The sequence below is a fragment of the Bos grunniens genome, chromosome 11 (genome assembly GCF_055505025.1).
Source record: "Bos grunniens cultivar Pamir isolate PY7600 chromosome 11, Bosgru_T2T1.0, whole genome shotgun sequence".
NCBI classification, from domain to species: Eukaryota; Metazoa; Chordata; class Mammalia; order Artiodactyla; family Bovidae; genus Bos; species Bos grunniens.
Window position 1 is genome coordinate 23,293,491 of NC_141175.1, and position 7,555 is coordinate 23,301,045.

Consider the following 7,555-nt stretch of genomic DNA (forward strand, 5'->3'; position numbering starts at 1 on the left):
AGGTGTTTCTTGACTTCCTACTTTTGCATTCCAGTCCCCTATAATGAAAAGGACATCTTTTTTGGGTGTTAGTTCTAAAAGGTCTTGTAGGTCTTTATAGAACCATTCAACTTCAGCTCCCTCAGCGTTACTGGTTGGGGCAGCCACAATTAAAAATTGTATGTGTTGGGGATTTTTCCCCCAGGACTTGGAAGCAACGAACCTGAAAGAATGACACTCGGACAGTCTCTTGCAAGGACTGACAAGTTTATTTCTGCAGTCAAGCCTTTTTATAGAAGCAGGAACAAAGAGCTTAAAGTATATGGCCAGCAGAGCACGTACGGGGTTAACACATAATCAGTAAAAACATTTCAAGGACAGCATGCTCTAAGTGACTCATGGGCTTATCCCACAACCTGTTTTCTCAAGTAATATCCCTATTTATTATTAAATCTTGGCGCTGAGCATAACCAAAGGCAGGAGATGTTTTTCTGTCTGCAGCACAAAGCCGGGTACTTCTGGCCCTTTGCCATTTTCCCAAGGACTTTCTCCTTTAGGGCTATTTTGTACTATGCTTCCCAACATATCTTCCTTTTGTTTTTAAATTAAGCATGGTGGCTGCTCGTTGGACTCCATTGTGGGAGGCATGGAATCTTGAGTAGAGACTTTTGTATCCTATAAGCAATGACAAAAAGAGCAGGGTGATTAATACATATATAAAAGTATTGCTTCCTGAAAGCCAAGCTCTAGGGTCTAGAGACAATAGGGTTTTGGTTAAAGTATCATAGAATTGAGTGCTATATAATTCCCTAGGTACCCTAACTTGAAAATTAGCAACTTGTTGTTTCAACAAATTGATGTCTAAACTTGAGTTATCTGTGAGATCCTGCAAATGTGCCTTAACTTTATTCCAAGGATATTCAGTGCTATTATAGGGCATGTTAGTCAGACAAAAAGAATAAAATTCCAGTGACAGCGTATACGTGTTCGGAAAGTCAGTTGCTGCATTTGATCTCCTAAGTAGATAACCACAGTTTGTAACTCATTAATTCGTGTTTGTAATTGCCGATCTATTTGAGCTTGCCGAGTCCACAGATCAAGAGAGTCTTTGTGCCAAGCAGTGATAAAATCATGATTTTGTATACAATTATGTAAAGCCATACAAAACAAAGTTCCTACTGTCACAATGGAGATAAGGCTTAAGATGCCTGCAATAATCCACCCAATGATGTGCTTAGATAGCCTAAGCCTAGTTTTCAACAATACAGAAAGGAATACAGAAATCAGTCCAACGTTCAGTTAAGTTTATGGGAAGCCATAACTCAGATCTTTGTTTAACTAGTGCAGTGCTAGCATTGTGATATGAAATGGTGTGATTAAGGCAGGTATACAATGCACCTGCAGTACAATTGACAATCTTGGCTGATAAGTCAATATCAAAATGCCCTACAATAAACAAGTATGGAAAGTGAACACATGATTGAATATAGCCAGTACTGTTATATAGGAAGGTATAATTAGAAGGACAAAATACACCCATAGTACCATAAACATTACCAAAGTGCTCTAAAGCTGCTGGAATTTTCCAAATGTGCCATTGCTCTGGCCCCACAATGGGGATGAAAATCCTGGGTCGTGGGGGTGATAAGCCCCCATTATACCAATTTAGCAATATGTCCTTATCAGTCAAGAAACTTGTCTTAGATTTATGAAAGCCTCCAATGCTTGATCTATTAAACCGGGAGCAATTATGATGTTCCTCTTGCTCTTCAGTGTCTTCTCAGCCTGACGAGTCATGTTTTTCACTTGAGCCCGTGTCGAGTAAGGATTCAGACGATGGCGTTTCCTCATTGGCTCCTCCAGGGTCATTGATGAGACCCTTTGTGTCAACTTTGTCACTTCCTGAGGGAGTCTGGTCTTGGGGACCCTCTCGGTAATGGACATGGCAAAGGGGAACCCAGATTTCCTCTCCATATGTAATGACAAGACCATAACCCTTGCCTAGGAGTCGTAAGATTCCTGGCAGCTGATTAAATTGCTTATACCATATTGGTGTATTGACTTCTAATTTGCTGTTTTTGTCTTCTGCAAAATGTCTATCTGCATGACTGTCAAAATTATTTTTTGTTAAGTTTAAAAAATTCAGGGAATAAAGAGTTAAAGATAATAGTAATTGAGGGTTCAGGGGAAAAGAAATGTATCTCCTCTTCCTATTCCCCCTTTCTGCTTTAGTAAATGAGTTTTTAGGGTGCGGTGGGCTCTTTCAGTAATGGCTTGACCCTGAGGATTATAGGGTATTCCTGTAATGTGTGTTATGTTCCATTCTGAAGAGACAGGTACTGCCCAGACAAAGCCTGAAAATGTATCAACTGAGACAAAAAGCAAAGAAAACTTTCCTAAGGAGCAGTGAGTGAAATCAGATTGCCAAAGGGAGTTAGGCTGTTGCCCCCCGGGGGATTAACTCCTGAAATCGTAGTTTGTAAGTGCAGAGGGGCGCAGACATCACAGGTTTTAATAATATGCCACGCTTCAGTGAGAGGAATATGGTATTTAGAGTGCAATGTGTTAGCATTGATATGAAGATTAGCATGTTCGTCACTGGCAGATGTAAAAATGGGAGCTATGAACCTGTCAACAGCATCATTTCCTGTGACCAGAGGGTCAGGTAAACCTGAATGAGCACATGTATGTGCAATGAAGAAGGGTTCCGTACGTGAGCGAATTAAAGCTTGGGTCTGTGAAAAGAGAGTATATAATTCTTCATCTAGGTTGTATAAAAAGGCGGTAACAAAATCAGGAAAAAGGGAAGCAAGGTATTTGGAATCAGTATATACGTTGAAGGATAATGGTTGAAGCGACAAAAGAGCATAGAAAGCATACAATTCAACTCTTTGCACTGAAGAATAGGTAGTGGGTAATTTCTCTTTGATATCAGGGCCGACAATCCTTGCTATGCCTTTCTTGTTGCCATCAATGAAATAGGTGGGTGCATTGGTATTAGGCTGGATGCAATGATATTAGTTACAATGAATTTAGTGCATTGTAGAAAGTCCCATAGTTTTCCTTTTGGCAAATGAAATGAGATAACATTTTGAAAATCGATTAATGCCATTTGCATGGTCAGGTTATATTGTAAGGCAATTTGCAATTCCTTTTTTGTCAAGGGAACGTGTATTGCATATGGATCAAATCCAGTCAAAGTTTGTACATGGCTTCTTCCTGACACAATTAAGTGCTGTATTTTCTCAATATATGATACAATTTTTTTAGACTGTTTAGTGTGTAAATATACCCATTCTATTGGGCTATGCTGAGCTATAATTGCCATGGGTGAATGTTCAGTGGGGAATATATATAAAGAAATTGGTTGATCATAATCTAGCCGAGTTGAAAAAGACGAGTTGAAAAAGTTGAATGCATTTCTTCACTAAGGCCAGTTCTTCTTTGTCCTCCTTTGTGAGCTGCCTAAGGCTATTAGGGTCAGGGGATCCCTCTAAAATTTTAAAGAGATTTTGTAAGGCATAGGTGGGAATGCCAATAGATGGCCGCAGCCAATTAATATCTCTTAGCAATTTTTGAAAATCATTCAGTGTGCGTAGAGATTGCATAGAAATTTGAGTTTTTTGAGGTTTGATTTTAGATTCTTCCATAACATGTCCTAAATAATTAAAGGGTGCTTTCCATTGAATTTTATCTGGTGCTACAAGCAGGCCATGATTTTGAAGAGTAGTAGTAACTTCATTATATAACTGTTGTAAACAGAGTTCAGATTCCATAGAGAGAAGTATATCATCCATATAATGAATTATAAATGCAGTAGGATATTTATCTCTAATGGGTTGTAATAAAACAGATTTGAGATATTGGCAAATGGTAGGGGAGTTCATCATTCCCTGAGGTAGCACCTTCCATTGAAATCTTTTAACAGGAGCCATGTGATTTACAGAAGGAACTGAAAAGGCAAAACTTTTTTTATCTTTAGGGTGCAAAGGTATAGTAAAAAATCAGTCTTGGAAGTCAATAATAACTATAGACCATCCTTTTGGTACCATAGAAGGGGAGGGCAATCCGGGTTGTAAGGGCCCCATAGGTAACATGGTATTATTAACATTTCTTAAATCTATCAACATTTGCCATTTTCTTGATTTCTTTTTTATTACAAAAACAGGGGAATTCCATGGGGAAAATGAAGGTTCTATATGAGCTTTTTGTAATTGTTCATTAACTAATTGCGTAAGAGTTGCCAATTTTTCTTTAGTTAGGGGCCATTGAGGTGTCCATACTGGGGTATCAGATTCCCAATCGAGGGGCAGCGATGTTAACTCAATGGCCCCCGTTAAAAAGGTTCATTTAAAAAAACTGTGGCTTTCGTTTGTTCAAGAAAATCCCGTCCCCATAAATTGATAGGGATATTAGTAATATATGGTTTAAGATAAGCTACAATTTGATCAGGGCCATACACTTGTAAATAGGATGCACTGACGAAAGTTTGTGTGGCATCAGTTCATCCATTCCTAATAGTCTAGAAGGAGCCATAACCTTACCCCAATCGAGGGGCCATTCTGCAGCTCTAATGATTGAAATGTTAGCTCCGGTATCTAACATGCCTGTGAAATTCTTTCCCCGTATGCGTAAAGTAAGCATGGGTTTCTGATGTTCCTTTAATAAGGTGGATAGTGTAGCATAAGGTTGGTACTGCCAAAGCTTCCCTGCCGAACTTTATCAGATGCCTTCATTGGTTTAATATATGGCAAAAGTAATAATTGTGCAAAACGTTCCCCTTTTTGTAAGTATACATTTCCTGTTTTCACAACATTTACCATAACATGTATTTCCCCTTCATAATCTTCGTCCATAACACTGGTCAATACCATTAACCCTCTCATTGTGCAGCTATTATGTCCCAAAATCAGTCCCACTGTCCCGGGTGGAATCAGGCCATAATATCCAGTGGGAATTTTGTGGGGGTTGTATAATTCTATTAGTTCCATATCATAAGGACTAGGTATATCAATGCAAGCACTTTTAGATGTAGCTGCTTGTAGCATTACAACGTTAGGTCCTCCTTTTGTAGTGGGGCTAGAGGATGGCCCCTTTATTAGTTTCCTTGCTGTTTTTGTTGTGCACCGGGGTTCAAGGTGTTTCCATCCTTATCAAATTTAGAATGACATTCATTCAGCCAATGGAACCCCTTTTTACATCTTGGACATACTCCTGGGGGTCTCTTCTTATTAGAAGCAGTATTATTTTTTCCAGCCTGTGTTAGCATGTGACATTGTTTTTTCATATGGCTGGTCTTCCCACAGTTAAAACATTTGGTATTAGCAGCTTTTTTGTACGTTAAAGGTTTCTAATGTTACCAATTTTCTCTATGGGACATAGATCCGATGTCCCTATATGTTTTCAAATATTCCATAAGAGAGCCAGTCTCTCAAATTCGTCTGAGCATGGATTGACATTCCTCATTAGCATTTTCAAAAGCAAGTTGTTTTAAAATAATATTTTGTAAAGTCATATCCTTAATAGATTTTCAATTGTATCCTTTAATTTTCCTACAAATTGAGAATATTCCTCTTCATGTCCTTGAATAATCTTAACAAATGAACCATCAGAGTTAGTGCTATCAACCTTTGCTTATGCCTTGTAGGCAGTTTCTTTAATGAAATGTAACATCTGAGGGGTAATATTAGCTAATTGCACCATTACATCGGCCATAGTCCCTGTTTCAGTCAGTATATCATAAGTTAAATTGGCAGGGTTACCACGAGATTGCTGGTCAATCATCAGCTGTTGGGCCTCATCATTAACCCATATTTGCCATTGCAGTAATTGTTGAGGATTTAAAACCATCTTTGCTACTTGAAAAAAAATCATATGGCATCCAATGGTTAGCCCATCCTCTGAGAAATTCTATACAGTAAGGAGAAGTAGATCCATACAGAGTACATACTTTCTTAAAATTAGACAACATGCTAAAATTTATACCGTCCCAAGAATTTTGACCCTGGACAGGTTGATCAAATTGTATTGGGAAAGCAAAAGCACCAGCAGGCATCTCCCGCAGAGGAGTGAAGAGGTTAGTACGAGCAAGGTTAGCGACTGCAGTTACAGATGGAGCAGAAGGAAAAGCCTCCGATTTGGGCTGTCCGTTGAACGAAATGACTTCCACCTTAAGCGGTTTTGGTTTTGGCACATCCTTAATAGATACATTTTCAAGTTGTTTTTCTAGGGTTTGTGTTTGATTAAGCATGACTTTCTTGCATTTCAAAGCACCTTGCATGTCTTGTTCATTAAGCTCGTATTCAGGCAAAGACTGAATAGTCTCTACCTCCAAATTAACATTATGTCCTTCAATTTGTTCTATGACAGCACGTATGAGTGACCAGGTAACCCACCATTGAGGAGGAATGTGAACTCCCTGCCGATATGCTCGCAAAACATTATTCTTAACCGTTTTCCATATATCAAGATCAAGCATCCCCTCCTCCGGGAACCATGGATTATGTTCCAATAGTATATGATAGCAGTCATTCAACTGATCTCTTGAAACATTAACATCGTTTTGTTTCAAAAAATGATGCATTATAGAAATGAAAGTAATTTTACTGCTATGTTGTCCCATCCTGCTTACCTCTTTCTGCAGGGGCTTGTCGCTTTGTTCAGCCTTTCTTTCAAGTCCCTGTTTGGGCACCACTTGTTGGGGATTTTCTCTCCGGGACTTGGAAGCTACGAACCTGAAAGAATGACACTCGGACAGTCTCTTGCAAGGACTGACAAGTTTATTTCTGTAGTCAAGCCTTTTTATAAAAGCAGGAACAAAGAGCTTAAAGTATATGGCCAGCAGAGCACATACGGGGTTAACACATAATCAGTAAAAAACATTTCAAGGACAGCGTGCTCTAGGTGACTCATGGGCTTATCCCACAACCCGTTTTCTCAAGTAACATCCCTATTTATTATTAAATCTTGGCGCCGAGCCTAACCAAAGGCAGGAGATGTTTTTCTGTCTGCAGCACAAAGCCGGGTACTTCTGGCCCTTTGCCATTTTCCCAAGGACTTTCTCCTTTACAGCTATTTTGTACTATGCTTCCCAACAGTATGGAGGTTCCTCAGGAAACTAAAAATAGATCTACAATATTACCCATCAATTCTGCTCCTGGTTATATATTTGAAGAAAATGAAAGCACTAATTTTAAAGATATAGGCACCCAATCATAGCAGCATAATTTACAATAGCCATGATATGGAATCAATCTAACTGTCCACTAAGAAGGAGTTATCTTTGTTCCTCCATTGGCAGGGTTTCTTACACACTTCTTAAAAAAAATTGTATTTATCTTTGTACAGTTTACTATGCTTAAAGGTAAGTTTTATTGGTTTGTTTTCGGTCTTTATGCTACTTTGCATTCTCTGAGCCTCTTGGTTGTGTGGTTTGGTGTCTGCAATCATTTCTTCCAATATTCCTTTCAGTTCCAGTCTCTCATTCTTTTCTTTTTGATATTCCAATTACTTATATGTTACACCTTCCGGAATTTTCACACAGTTTTTGCACATCTTTTTTTTTTTTTCATTTTTT

The 7,555-nt window shown here is 38.6% G+C and overlaps 2 pseudogenes; both read right to left on the reverse strand.

Moving 5' to 3' along the window:
- Positions 1–291: 291 nt before the first annotated feature.
- LOC147362737 (endogenous retrovirus group K member 21 Env polyprotein-like) lies at positions 292–3,307 on the reverse strand (annotated as a pseudogene).
- Positions 3,308–4,315: 1,008 nt separating this feature from the next.
- On the reverse strand, positions 4,316–6,601 carry LOC147362738 (uncharacterized; annotated as a pseudogene).
- Positions 6,602–7,555: the final 954 nt, after the last annotated feature.